General features: G+C 39.0%; 1 protein-coding gene across 1 annotated transcript in view; it reads right to left on the bottom strand.

Annotated features, from left to right (window-relative positions):
* Nucleotides 1–13,943, bottom strand: part of FOXN2 (forkhead box N2) — a 50,948-nt gene extending 37,005 nt beyond the window's left edge. The window contains exon 1 of the mRNA XM_081313751.1: nucleotides 13,832–13,943. The gene's annotated coding sequence lies outside the window, so the exon portion shown is untranslated. The remainder of the gene's footprint in view (nucleotides 1–13,831) is intronic.
* Between the last annotated feature and the right edge of the window lie 1,909 nt (nucleotides 13,944–15,852).

Raw genomic sequence — 15,852 nt, 5'->3', positions numbered from 1 at the left:
ACTTTATCTTAGGCAAGATAATAAAAACCTACTGTATAATGCCAACCAAAATTCAGTTAATGCAAGGCTAGCATACCCACAGTTGAGGCTAGCACATCTGTGATTGTCCTTGAGGTTTTAGAGGCCAGAAGGGCACAGCTTGGCATGGCCAACTCGCTGCGAGACAACTTGTCATTGGACAATTCAACAAATACAAAAGCTAAATTAATTTTCACAGAACCTTGGCAATAATAATAAAATAAAGTCAATTCAGAAATGCAAAAGTTACAATAGTTTCGACAAAAACGTGGTCACTAATAATAAAAGTAACTGGATGAAACAATACAGGATTGAATTGTCCCTTGGCGAGTTGTCCCAGACCTGGTAGAGCAGGAGTCCCCAACCCTGGTCCATGGACCAATACCGGTCCATGGCCCATTGGGAACTGGGCCGTGCAAGCAGTGGGCAAGTGCACAAAGCTCCATTTGATAGCCCCCAGTCCACAGAGCCAGAAAGGTTGCGGACCTCTGCTTTAAAGGCTAATCATGGTTTGAGCAAAATGGACAAAAGGAAGATTCTGCTGGAGAAAGCTCAGAAAAGATGAGATTCATTTTGAAGAACTACAGCAGTACTGGAGATATGGGTTTATCTTCCAGCATGTCCTTTGTTTGCTTGTTGTATATATTTTAAATATTTATGAGATCTGTAATCCATTAGAAAGCAATAAAAATGCTAAAACCACACAAAAAATGACTGAAAGGTAGTATTAATAACAATGTTGCTACAACTTCCTGGTTGTATGTCAAAGATGTTTTTGTCAGTGTAGGCTTATTCTTTAGAAATTATATTTAGAATTTTTTTGTTTTATTTTGCTTTCTATAACTTCTCTGTGACTTTGCAAAAATACATGTAAGTTGTAAACATGTTTTTTAATTTTTTTACTGTTATATTTCATTCATAGACATATAAAAATTATGTTTAAACATTTTCATTGCCTTTTTCCATCAAGCTGGGACCTATTATCTTATTTTCCATAGAAATATCAGTCTGAATTCTGCAAATTCAAATAATATGACCACTTCATGGGATTCATTATCAGTACTAATTGACATCTACCTGTAGTTTATGTATTAAACTCCATAATGTGCTTAGGTTGCTAGTTTAGTTAGCCTTTTATAGCCATAAATAAAAAGAAACTCCCCCTATCTTCCCAGTTATTCCATCTGTTAATAATTCTTATAGCAATTACAAGTTCTTCGTCTAATAATATTAAAACTGGAAGAATCTCTCAAGTGTCTTCCCTGTGGAGTTAGCTGCGATTTCCCAAAAGGCACAGGTGGTGATGGTGGTGTCATGACAAAAATTTATTATGCACTCCTCTGATTTTGAGAGAAATCAGAAATACAGCGAATTAGCTTATCATTTTCATCTCAGAGTTAATGTTCAGCTTTCACTGGCAACATGGCTTCCATTTAGAGCAGAGTGAAGACGGATCCACATCATCTGTAATACAACAGGGAGTCATTTAAAGAACTATAGGTTGTCTTGATGGAAATGCACCATCATTCTGAAGAAAAAATACTTAAAGTGCAGGGTATGAAGTGAGAAAAATTTGGCCATGGAAAGTGTTAACTGGTTTACGCATAATACTAACGGACTAACTGTACATGATGTTGCTAATACTCACCTGCACTGTGGTTTGGCAGTATAATCTGCTTATTTTTCAAAATAAAGGACTTAAAAGATAATGCATATAATCTTTAAGCATATTAAACTTCCAAGAATCAATAATAAAAGTAGTAGATCTATCAATTAAATAACTAAATGCTGCATAACTGAGACAATGGCTAGTCACAACATATATACCATGTTTACACAATTCCACTTTGATGTCCTCAGTTTAGGTATTCTTTGCTGTCAAAATCTGATTTACCAACATTGAAACACCTTCTATAGCCTATATACACTGGTCTGTGGGAGTCTTTGGTGCTCTCTGAGCTTGGTTATTTGCTTACAGGCATTTCATTATTCAAATAGTGGCTGTTGTACGGATCAGTGCATTGATATTACCTATTGGGTAATGAAATTTGTGCAAGCAAACAACCAAACTCAGAGATCACCAAGGACTCCATATCCTCGTCTGTTGGATGCATCAAGCTCTTAAAAAATAGAAGCCCTTCCAGAAAGATGGTTGGATCATAAGCAAATTTAATGCACCGTACATTTGTGAGCGCCTGTTACTCGTCCCAGCTTCTGCCAACCTAGCAGTTCGAAAGCACATAAAAATGCAAGTAGAAAAATAGGGACCACTACGGTCGGAAGGTAACAGCGTTCCGTGTGCCTTTGGTGTCTAGTCATGCCGGCCACATGACCACAGAGACGTCCTCGGACAAGTGCTGGCTCTTCGGCTTTGAAACGGAGATGAGCACCGGCCCCTAGAGTCGGAAACGACTAGCACGCATGTGCGGGGGAACCTTTACCTTACATTTGTGACATTAAAGTGTGAACTGAAAAGTCTAATAAACATCGACATTTTTGCTAATCAAGCTCAGTATTATTGGACCCAGCCAAAGATGCCTCCATTTGAATATAAGGAATTATTTTTTGTATATAAGAACCCATTTCCCAATGGGAAGGATAAACTCTGTAATACACAGCTTTTCTCTAAATTAAAACACCATAAAACTTTTACCACAAATGTATTAAACTTGTAGCTTACAACAGAGCTGCAACACCATGCTTGCTGGTTTGCTGTAACCCACCTTGATTAAATTCTGCATCAAAGACATTTGGTAAGCTGTAAAGCAGCAGAATTTATATTCTTCCTCTACATAAAAGAAATACTGTCTTCATTTCACAGTAGGAACCTAGAGCACATCAGTGTGAATCAAACAGAGTTATGACATCTAATCAAGTGCAGGTTTCTATAGCAATGGCACTGTGATTTCTTCAAACCTAACTGGCAGCTGATTTGTGGCAAAATACACCATACTTTACATATGTGAACATCCACAGAAGAAAAAGCATTCTGGGAGGTTGCTGTTTTTACCATCTTGTTTCTCTCCCACGTACTGAACTGATAGAGGGCTGATTTTTTCACAATAACGAAGGGATTTTAATTCTAGCTACCTAGTAGTTTCTCTCCACCTGCAATGTTATTCTTTGCCACATAGAACTGATAAAGCCATTTAGCTTCAAACAGCTTGGAAGGAATATTCTTAGCCAAAAACTGTTCCTTTTCACAACTTCTTTTTACTGTCTCAAATACCTAAAAATTGCCATGCAATATAAATCCAGCTGCTGCTGTTTTATTATTTCATATATAATTTTTGAAATACTGATTTTACATACATTTCAGAAACATTTCTACCTACACAACAGATTCATGATAAAGTATTTCATTTCAAATTTTCAAAGAGTTATTGTGCATTCCTGTTTTCCAAGCCCTTAGGTTTCATTGTTAGTCATGATGTCTGTACTAAGCAAGTAACAGTAGACCATACTTGAATAGACTGGCAAACCTATTCAGTGTTAACTTTTGAGCCAGGTATGCAAAAAGTAGAAAGAACAAAAGAACTTTTAATATAACACATTAATATAGTGCAACAGACATAAAACTAATTCAGGTTGTGTCCTGTTCACTTGTTTGTTCTTTCCCCTTTTGTAAAAATCTCAGCCCAACAAACAAAAGTTTAAAGGTTCTGCCAAATCAAAATGGCACATCTCTGCACTATGCTATGATTTCAAACTAGCTTCAAAGTATAATCCAAGTCAGCCCTAACAACAGCTTATTCGTGATGCCAAATTACCGTAGAAAATAAGCAAACTGAATAAGGAGAAACAGATTGCTGAGGGAAGGTTAGAGCTACGATAGGCTCCCCACTTCATACTATAACACAGAACACAAAAAGACATTTGATCAGGTCAGATTATCTGTCCAGCCTAGTCCAGTTTTCTCCAATTAGGAACCCTCCAACTATATGTGACATCTCCCATAATTCCCATCTAATATGATCACACAAGAGTAGAATTAGAAGATCCGTGGTCCAATTGGGAGGGTATCACATAGAGAAGGGCTAGCTGTTCCAGTTCAAACAAATGTTGTTGAATTGGAAACGACTTTTCAGTGCACCCAAGCAACTGAGCATTTCTCTCCCCCTGCTTGTTTGTGAGAGAGTCAGTGTGACTTTTTTTTTCTTGAAAAGCCAAATACAGCTTTGGAACTGCCAAGCTGAACTAGTACCAAGGGTAATTATCAAATTCCTAATTATTTTCATTATATATGTTTTAAAAATTCACATTACAAAGCTTTGCCCAAGAAAGTATATGTTGCCTCATGTTATGTCTTAGGTAGGAATTTTTCTTTCCAGTAGAAGAATCCTTTCACCTCCTTGCCCATAGTCTGGGCATCAGAGCCCCTCTCTGAGAGATATGGGCAGTTTAGAAATAAGAAATATAAAATAAAATAAAATATAATAAATAGCATCAGGCAGCCTGAGAAGGCTGAAGCTAGCAAGCGTGCTACATTCTGAACAGTGTCATGTTCAGCTTCCATGACTTCCCGCTTGCTCAGCATTGCACGTTCCAATCAGTGTCTGAACAAATGGACTGTGCCCTCATTACCAACACTTAAACCTTTGGCATGTAATGCTAGAGTGCATTATGTTACGATGCTTTTAGGGCGTGTGTGTGCAGAAGAGTGCAAGTGGGGGCAGGGAAGGAAGAGGAGGATTGTTACCAAACCTGTAATTATTAAGTGACATCACATAAAACTTGTTTTTGTTCCAGGCTGAACTGGTTTAATAAAATAAGGGAGGAATTCCATGTGAAAAACAGAGACAGCTGAAACAGCACTATAAGGCAGCAAGGACTTTCATGCACAGAGCAACCAGAACCCAAAAAGCAACAGTGAAACTTTGATGCTGTTTGGCATTATGTGAACCAAGAATATGGTGAAGTTCAGACGACATTAGAGGCTATAGTTTACTGAATAAATCACACATTAATAGAATTTTACAGTAACCTGGATGAATGACTAGAGTCATCCAACAAACTAAGCCAAATTCAAACGAGCACATGATGATTTAGCTTGATTTTAGCTCAGTCAGTACCTCTGCTTGCATACAGTACGTGTATTTGACAATCAGTTATACGGGTTCAACTGTATTTGAGCCTAAAACACAGAATGTTAGCTTGATCATGGAGACTGAATCTATCCTGATATTCTACACCTTGACAGTTCACTGGAGTATTTTACCTCCCAACTTTCAAAGTAGATGCAGCTTCTTTGAAATAAATGCACATTTCATTCTGATACCTTAATGTTCTAGTGGAACCACTGCATGTTAACAGAGAAAAACCTAAATAAGCAACTTAAGCTTCATTTTGCTTAGCCATCAAGCACAAGAACAATCATTCACAGAAAGTAGGATACATTCAAGAAAAATGCAAGGTATCTAAGGCAAAGAATTATATTCATTTCTTTTTCCCTTTGTTCTCAGAATTTACCACATATCTGCTAGTATACACCACCCATCTCACTGGAGCTGCTACTGGGATCAGAGGTCAGATTTAAATTCCAAAATGCACTGCAGAGAGCCTATACTTGATTACAGTCCTACTTACACCACCATGTATCCAAGACAACTGAAGCATTATGTTCTCCTCAGGGATAAAAACCGCTCAGTTATAGGTTTAGGCAAGCTGGCTTATCAGTTGGCCAGACAAAACATGCATACTAGAATATTGCTCAGCATCAGAAAACCAAAAGATCCAAGTTATTGTTGTTTCTCTGTTGTCTGATGGCAAGACCTTCTGATAGTTAAATGAGTCTTAAGATTTTAAGCACATCCAGGACATGCACTCAGCTTTGCCATTTGTATTATTAATGAGACATGTCAACAGTCAGGCTTTTTTCCATAAGCATCAGGTCGCTTGTCCATTTTTTAAATGGCTCATACATGCTTGTATGTACCCATCCTTTGTTGTAAACTTCATTTAGCAATTAAAAGAAAGGGCTATTGAAAAACCAGCTATGAAAAATAGTCTTGGAAGTATAATGCTATTAGCAAAGAACCTAGCTAACTGGGACTTTCCACAATTGCTTCTCCTGGGTTCAAATGGCCCATGTCTTGATATGCTCAACTCTGAAAAAGGAGAAGTTTGCCTTAAGAAGGGGGAAAAACATACAGCTAGTCCTCAACTTACAACAGTTCATTTAGTGAGCGTTTGAAGTTACAACACAAAAATTGACTCATGGCCATTTTTCACACGTAAGACCATTGCAGCATCCATGTGGTCATGTGATCCACGTGGTCATGTGATCAAAATCCACGTGGTCATGTGATCAAAATTCAGAGGCTTGGCAACTGACTCATATTTATGATGGCTGCAGTGTCCTGGGGGTCATGTGATCAGTTTTTGAGAACTTTTACAAGCCAAGTCAATGGGGCAGGTAGATTCACTTAATGACCCTTTTACTAAATTAACAATTGAAGTGATTCACTTAACAAACGTGGCAAAAAAAGGTTGTAGAATGGGGCAAAATTCACTTAACTAATGTCTCAGCAACAGAAATTTTTGGCTCAATTGTGGTCATAGGTCAAGGTCTACCTGTGTACATCTGTATGCAACAGAGTAAGGAGGTTTTTCAATGTGGACATATGGTTTTCATTTCGAAAGCTTCTCCCCGATTTGCACCTAGCGACAATACAATCATGCCCTAGTAATCTTTTTTTTCCTTGATGTTGCTTTCCTTTTACACCCAGACCACGAGTAAGATTAGGCTTAAGTTCTTAACTGCATCAGTGTTAAAATAATGTTTTCCTTCTTCTTTACACACCATCTAAAGATAATTGCAAGTTATATGAAACTTACATTTATGCATTATTTTGGAGGAAAGTGAGGTGGGCAGAGCTAGTTTTTCTTTCCTCCCAATTCAAGTATGGACAGATAACACTCCAACAGTGTAGAGAGGAAAAAGCTGCATCAGTATTAAATGCTTCAATGTCAAAATTAACAGTTAGCCTAGCTGGACTACTTTTTAGCCTAAGAATAAGTTCAACAAATTTTTCAACAAGCCATGGGTATGCACAATATGTGACTGTTTTTCATTAAGTGATTTTTAGGGGGGGAAACAAGCAAGAAAAAAAAAGAATATTTCCAGTTAAATTTAGAGGCTCAAGTGAATCAACACCTAAACATTTCTAGTTCCTGAAACACTAACATAAATCATAGGCCAAACTAATTACATTACCAATTAAAATGTTAAATTAAATATCCTTCAATAGCATGTCTCTTTTTTGTATATATTCAACTGAACATTTCCATTCATCCCACCAGATGTGACTTTTCAAAATATCAGGCTCAGATTCTAGCAAAACTTGGAAGAAAATAGTATGTTCTATTTTTGGACAACTATTGAGCCTGACTATAAATGTGGCCTTCTGCCAATGCACATAGCATCATTTGTTTGATAAAATGTATAACCATAGACAGGCAGTAATTTGTGATGATTTTGCTTTGCTGTATATACACACATCTACTGGAATGGATAGGGCAAATGTATGAGCACGAAGAACCAAAATATACATACAACTTGATTTGCAAGGCCATGGCTCTATTTGGAAAAACTCTGTGAAGTCTGAAAAGGCTCCAAGAATGCCTACAACCCTCCCATTTCAGTAGTGGCTGAGTACAGAATAGGGATAGTGTTTTTGGACTGCTGTGTATATCTGCAATTTTACGATTATGCTGTAAATTCTCCCACAAAATGGCTGTTTTGTCACAATGCACCCATTTCCCAGAAGACAGTACAAAGGCAGCTGACCAGAGACGTTGGGAGTCCGTAGCATGCTAATATGATAAATACATAAATTAACATGATTGTTGGTTTGGAGAATGTTTTTCTGAGATGCAGATGTACAAGATTTACAAAACAGATACAAGATGTCCAAAATTCCCAGAGGTACAAGAGAAGCTATGTCTCAAAATGCCCACAAGTCAAGAGGACTCAATCCAATAGTCCCTTCCTGTTCTTTGATTTTCTGGTGTTAATTATTCTGGTTTTGGTATCTCAGCTTTTGTACACATAGTAGCCCCACAGCGAGATAGGCGGCTAATACGTTTAATTAATAAATAAATTTCCCCATAGCAAAAAATCAGTAAGGTGTATAGGTCAGCATGCCAGACAAATTGGAAAATCATCCCTCATCCTCAGTGATGATCACTACAGCCTATGTGGTCTTAGTTCTACACATAAAGAGGAAAACACTCTCCTCCCTACTCATAATCCAGGAAAATTATCTGTTGACTTCTACTTCCCATGGGAGCTCCCTGCATAATATCAAACCTAATAAACAGTGAACTCTGTAATGTGCAAGCAGTCTATACTACAATAGTCCTAAAATGCAAAGAGGGAAGCAAGAATAGTGACCAAGAGCAACTTGTCCCCATTTTCCAACCTCTTATCCAACTAGATAAGAACCATTCCAAAAGCCTTACATCATTTTAATTTCCTATAGAGCAAATCACTGCAACTGTTTGAGGCCCTACAAGCCCTACTTGCAAGGCCAAATAGCTCTGAGGGAGGACTATACCATATTTCGTTTCAGACTAAAAATTCAACAATTACACAGGGTAATTAATTTAACTTTATGTGACAGGCATGGACGTTGATTCAAGATCTCATATTACAACATAACATGGAATAACTTACAATTGGTTTACAACTACCTACTGTATTACAGCCAACCAGATGTTTGATTCCCTCAGTTTCAAAATGGAATGAAAACATGATTTCTGCCTATATTTCAGAATGAGCAAGCAGAATAGATACTAGGCTATTAAAGTGATATCGGCCCTCTGAAACTTAAATCCTTTTATACCCAACTATGTACAGTTCCAATATTATGTAACTTCATTCAGATTTTCTGCCTTACGCTTAGAAGGAAAACAATGTCATTTTGCCTAATAAAATCTCTCTCTTCTAGGGAAAGAGCCAAGTTGACTGTGAAAATGCAAAAGATACTGTCAAGATACTAGGAAAAAGTAATGTAAGTAGTTCATAATTACAGGCTCACATGCATCAAACATATCAAGACAATATGAGGAAACTACCTGCCAGTTTACTTTATGTCTCGATGGAGTTGAAATATTGGACAATGTAATGTATAAAGTCAAGGAGAGAAGCAGCCTAGAACTAAGGAGAAACTTCCTGACAGTTAGAACAATTAACCAGTGGAACAACCTGTCTCCAGAAGTGGTGAATAGTCCAACACTGGAAGTTTTTAAGAAGAGACTGGACAGCCATTTGTCTGAGATGGTATAGGGCAGGGGTAGGCAACCTTGGCTCTTTTATGACTCGTGGACTTCAACTCTCAGAATTCCTGAGCCAGCTGTGCTGGGAGTTGAAGTCCACGAGTCATAAAAAAGCCAAGATTGCCTACCCCTGGTATAGGGTTTCCTGCCTGAGCAGGGGGTTGGACAAGATGACCTCCAAGGTCCATTCCAACTTTTATTATTATTATTATTATTATTATTATTATTATTATTATTATTATTATTATTATTATTATTATTATTGATAAGAAAAACTCCAATACAAGGTCATGATTGCTCTCCTGGCATGTCCTCTGCTCCAAATTTTAGTACTTATGAAGAACAGATTGCCTGTGTGCTAGACAATTGTGCATTTCCCTATTACAACAGGGATTTATGTTCCCTTTGAAACATATAGATTTTTACGATTCAAAATAGTTTGGATGTGCAATCCTATGCATACTTGCTTTTCTGAATTCAATGGAACACACCTGAATGGATACATACAGCACTGTGCAAAAAGCTTTTTGGATGTTATCTACATTCTACATAATTACTGTTACTTAAGTCAATTTGTCCATGTGATTTTAAAACTTTTTATCTTCAAGGACCTTTTTCCATATTAGCACTGGTGAAGCACTAAGATTTAAACGGGGCATGTAAACTATGATTGGAGAATATGGGGCTATGTGTGATGGCTCTACCCTTTACTTCTTTTGTGTGCCCACCTAAACCTATCCATCTCCAACCTTATTAAAAAACAAAATTTGGAAAGGATAATGGTTTCATTAGTCTTCATTTGAGTGTAATAAAAGACCTGGATAAAATCTGGTCCTTATCACCCAGAAGGTTTGAATTTTCTAGTGAAAAAATCAGCATGTACATATGTTTTGGCCTATGTTAACTATGCATAGCAATATACACACTATTCTCAAGAACATAAGCAGAAAATTATGATTTTCTGTATGTTGCTGAAACACAACTCCAGCAGTTCACTCAAACAAGGCTGTAAGTGAAGAGATATTGAGAATTGTAGTTTATCAACTTCAGAAAGGACACTGTTCCAAATCACAAAAGGGGCGGGAATGAATGATAAAATGTGCAGTCTTGACACAAATTACGGTACATTAAAAATCAGGATACAGGTATATAAGGTGGATTATTCCCTATATAGCAGGGGTGTCAAACTGCCGGCCTGCAGGCCAGATGCATCATAGCGAAACCGCGCCCACCCCATTGCCGGCAATGGCAAAAAAGTTGCAAACATCACAACACGTTGCAAGTTTGACACCCCTGCCATATGGTCAACCCTTCCTTTAAAGATTGCCATTAATACTCCTCATTATTACAACCAAGGCAGTCATACTTGCTGGTAGAGATGGTAACAAACTTTATAGGGGAAACCCTCATTCATAAGTGACATAATACAAGTCAGCTGAAAAGAACATTATCTAATAATCTGTAATGAAAGAATTTATGAATTATACAAAGTTTTTTCCTTCTGATGGGCTGTAGCGGAAGTTGAGAAGGGTAACCAAATTCTTGCAAAAAGTGAGTTTTAGTACTTAAATGTAGTAAATTCATTCAAAAATTTTATTTATCCCCATGTTCAAGATGGTTTTCAATACTAGTGAACATTGTAACAAAATGCAGTTAAAATCAAAGCCAAAATTAAAACCTATCATTATGAATAGTTGCTAAACAGTTAGTGAAAGAGGCTTTTCCCATCTTCCTAAACTGTGGCAACAAGTACACTGCTGTAGAAGTACATTCCATATTTCAACATGGGAAAACATATTCCCATTTTCTCACTACCCAGGTTAGATATTTAAACTGTAAAGAAATTTAATGCTGTGTATTTAGGGTGTACACTAGTTCAGTCTTCTCCCACTGGTGCCCTTTTACACCTGCGCAAATATGTTATAATTCTCAAGTACAACTGCTTTTTGAGATTACTAAATTTCAATACATCAGAGATGAAAATCAATGGTTTAATACAGTAACCAATTACTCTGAGGAGGCACATTTAAATATATATCAACTGTGTTTTCTAATTCAAACTGATCTCTACAAAAATGCTGCAATTTTTTCATCACAAATACAATAAAAATAAACACAACTGTAAGCAAATGGTAAACTACTTAGAACCTTATCTGGGTTCAACAGCACATAAATTGTTCTGATACATTAAAAGAATAATGTACTTTAATATAACATATATTTTAAAAGAGCAGATACACATACATGCCTTTCCCCTGCAAAATAAAATATTTGTGGAAGAGGGAAGAATACTAGCATCTTGTAGACAACAATGCAACAACCTCCAATTTGCAGAAATGGCTTCAGATGGCTTACAGTATACATTGTTTTCCCCTTTCATGTTCAGGACTATTAGAAAAGAACAATAGTAGATCATTGTTTCACTAAGTTCTCTATTTCATACATAGAGAGATGGGGGGGTTAAAGTGGGTTTAAAACTGAGGATGTATTTTCTAAATATTTCAAATACGTTTGCAGTTAACGTTAACAGTTAACGTTTACAGTTAACAATTTTCAAGGGGGAGATTACTATTCTTTCTACCCGTTTGCACAATCGAAACCAAACGGGTGCAAGTTTGTTTTCTGCAGTTCAATTCAGTTTTATCAATAACGAGTTCGCATCACTGTATTTTTTTAGTAGCCGGAAGCACAGAAAAACGGCACAGAGGGAGGAGGGGGGTTGATGCAATATTGCAGAGATCGCATGGAGGGGGTTCCTGTTCTTAAGCTCCCCTGGAGGAGGAGGAGGAGCTCTACTCTTGTGTGCCTGGCTTTGTGTTGAGCTGCTTACACAGAGCCACACGCTCCCACAGTCGCCCGTGTGACCCCATGGCCGCCTCTCCCTGCGCAAGGCTTTGCCGGCCACGTGGCTGTCACAGCCTCAACCAAAATGGGGGAAGCGAAACTGGCGGAACTAAACAAATCGCAAACGATGACCGGGGGGGAGGGGGTGGAAAATCCTCCTTTAAACTGGAAGAAATGCAACTTCCAAGAGCTAAGTTTTCTGCAATCCGGTCGAGAGATTTTAGCCCGTACAACTTCACGCGGATGACAAAAAACTGACAAGCTTTTCCCTTCCTCCCCGGGTCGTTTTATTAAGGGTGTCACATTTCTGCAGTCGCTCAAGCGTTTCTCCTTCCCCATCTTTTATTACGACCGTCCGTAGAGGGAAGGAACAGCCACATGGCAGCGGTCTCCCACGAGAGCAACGCCAAGTCCAGGGGGAGAAGAAAGGGGGTGTTTTGCGACAGCCGAGCAGCCCGAAGGAGTCCCCAGAGCAGGGGTAGGCAACCTTGGCTCTTTTATGACTCGTGGACTTCAATTCCCAGAATTCCTGAGCCAGCCTTGCTGGCTCAGGAATTCTGGGAGTTGAAGTCCACGAGTCATAAAAGAGCCAAGGTTGCCTACCCCTGCCCCAGAGTCTTAAAGCCAATCCCTGATCGCGGAGAAAAGACTCGAGCCCTTCCCCACCGCCAGGGAAACTCGGGCCCCCCCCCCTCCGCCTGCCTACTCTCGGAAGCCGTAAAACTCTCCCCTCGAATAGACGCCGCAACGCCTCCGGAGTACAACTCGCAGCAGGTCGCTATCAACGCACAAGACGTTACCAGCTATTTCGAGGAGATTGTTCTTCGATCAACAGGCACGATCGTCTCCAGGAGTTCCCCTAGATTCGCCAAGCAAGCCTTTCTAGCATGTTCACGTGCCTTTCTAGTTTAATTTCACCTCGCGTCCCATTTGAACCGTCGGGCAGACCGATTGCTCCCCGGTGCAAATGCTAGTCAACCGAAAAGTCCTTCTTCCCCCAACCTTTGGCCTCTGCAAAACCGGCCTGGAAGAAGCCCTGCTTCGAAGCTGGTGGAAAGCGACCTCTCTTTCTTCTTAAGTCGCTCCTTTGAAATACTTACATCTTCCTCTCCTCCTCCCCCACCCCCCAGCAAGAAGGCACAAAAGCTCTGCCTTGGCCATGCAAATATTTTTCCTCCCAGATGAACAAATAGACCCTCCGGAGGTACAAACTCCCAATTTACACCGATCTTCGACTCTTCTAACATACCGCTCGACCCGATCACCTTTCCCCTTCCCCCCCCCCCATTTGCAGCTTTTGCTCGATTCCACCCACTGCCCGGATTAAACGTTGAGCCGGAGCGCGCGGAGACACGCAAGGACGCCGGCGGCGCAATGTAAGCCTCTGCGCTACCCAGCTCACATTGTGCAACTGAGGGAAGAAAAAAGAAAAAAAGCACGGCGTCTTCCTCGCGCACATCTTAGCCCCCGCATCTGGAAATATTTATTTTTTTTTTTAAAAAAAAAAAAAAAAAGGAGGGAAAAGGAAAAGAGAGAAAGACTAGCTAGAACTTAGCAGTTAAAAAGATTTGGAAGTTACAAATAAATGGAAAGAAGAGAAAATCCCAAATTAGGAGGGAAATGAAAGAAATATTTGATTCCCGCCCACTTTCCCCAGAAATAGTTAATAAAAGGAAATATTCCAACTCACTGTACTCATGAAGCAGGCGCATGGGGGGTGGGGGGTGGGGGAGAGAGGATGGGGGCACAATATGGCAGCAGTAGCAGCAATATGGGAAATGTGTCACAGAACAGCAGCGTCGCCGCCTCTGGCTTTCCCTGCCCTGCAAGCAGCAATAGCAGCGGCGGAGCCACCTCCTCCCTCTGTCTCCCCATAGCAACAAGGCGTCCGAGCCATTAACTCCTCCTCCTTCTCCTCTTCCCGCATGCTAACCTTCCTTGCTCACCGCCAACTTTCGCCTCCCTTTATTGTAAATGGGCCGATTTCCTTCCCTCGCTTCTCCTGGGACAGAAGAGCCGAATCCATTCGAAAGGAAAAGGGTGGGCTGGTATTTTTTGTAGGGATGGGAGGCGTTTAGTTAATGTTAATGCCTGTTAAGTATGCACAACAACCGGCATCCCCGTGGTCCTCTGAAGAAAAAGGAAAAGGCATGGAATTCCTCTAGTTCCCCCCACAGCTTGACCTTGAATCAGTTCATTCAGGGAACATCTTGAAAGTTTTGTCTATTACAAAAGTGGAATTAATCTATTATTGGAATTGACCATATTATCGAGAGAAGGAAGTAGAAGAGTTCAGTTATAAAAGCAAAAACATGGCCAGGGACTGAGTGTGGAACAGATCACAAATTGATCACAGGCAAGTTCCAAGAAAGCCAACCAATTTCCATGGCATGATCTTCACTGTATCAGGAGAACATCAGGAAGTGCTGAACCTCATTGATTGGGAACAAGAGAAACTGAATAAGCTGAAAAAGATGTTAAGGAAGGATAAGTGTGAAAGAGAAAGATGAAGAAATGGAAGAAAGCAAACTAGATGTCAGAACAAACAACAGAATTTTTGAAGAAAAGATGAGGTAGATAATTTGCTAAATGACTGATCACTTAATAACCATTTGAAGTTACAACAGACATCCCCCCCAAGCTATTTACTGCATCCAGAAATCTGACAGCTGTATGCACCCCACGGTCACATGACCGCATATCAGGTGCTTGGCAACTAGCTCACCTTTACTGCCAGTTGCAGTTTTCTCAATCAGGTTATTGGGATTTATAATGTTTTTTGCCTGTTTGCAGAAAAAAATACCCACAGGAATACATGGATTTGCTGCATTCACTTAACGACTGCTGGGTTCACTTAATGACTGCCATATTGCTTAACAGTTGCTGCAAAAAAAAAAATCAAGTTTGGTCACATGGGTGCTTTGAGTTACGATTTACAGCCTTCATTACTATGGAAATTCAGACTCCATTCCAGTCTTAAGTTGAGGACTACCTGTAATTACTGATTCAAGGAAGATCAAACAAGGACTAAAGGAATGTAATGAAATTATGTATACTAGAGATATTATTACCCTAGAAAATGTGTCCTGCTTATCTGAATGTTTAATGCTAAGGAATGAAATTAGATCAGTACTTCACTCATTACTCAATTGGAAGGCTATAGGAATTGATGGAATATATAAAAATATGTCAAGGAACTGAACAACAAACTGTAAAGGTTCTAACAACCTATGTCATCATACACAGCTATTTGCTCTATGTTTTCCTGTACTTTCAGCTTTCCAAGAGCATTGCATTTGTTCAGGTCAATATATGGTACTATTTGTTTACATTCTTAGGTTTCATGTATGATACAAGATTTCAGAAATATCCTACATTTAAACACGGGAGCAATAAAATAAAATTACAAGAAATAAGTGACGCAACCAGTATATTCACAGCATTTGAGATTACTGTTCTATTATATATAGAAGATAAGGTACAGTATTAGTTTTCCAGTCAGATTGTGCTTAAACTTAATTTTAGTCTTTATAAGGTATCACATAGATCCAGTACTACAAATATATTAAATCCATCAGTGATGGGGAGGGAGAGAAGAAATTTCAGCATAGGAACCTATCATTGCTTTAGATGAAATAAAAGCTTGATATGAACTACATGATTAGAATTTGTCGCCTAGTTTTAAAAATGTGAGTCGTGCTGTGGAATGCT

The sequence above is a fragment of the Vipera berus genome (genome assembly GCF_964194415.1).
Source record: "Vipera berus genome assembly, chromosome: 1".
Classification (NCBI taxonomy): domain Eukaryota; kingdom Metazoa; phylum Chordata; class Lepidosauria; order Squamata; family Viperidae; genus Vipera; species Vipera berus.
The sequence above is the reverse complement of the archived record's forward strand: the minus strand, read 5'-3'. Positions and strand labels throughout refer to the sequence as shown.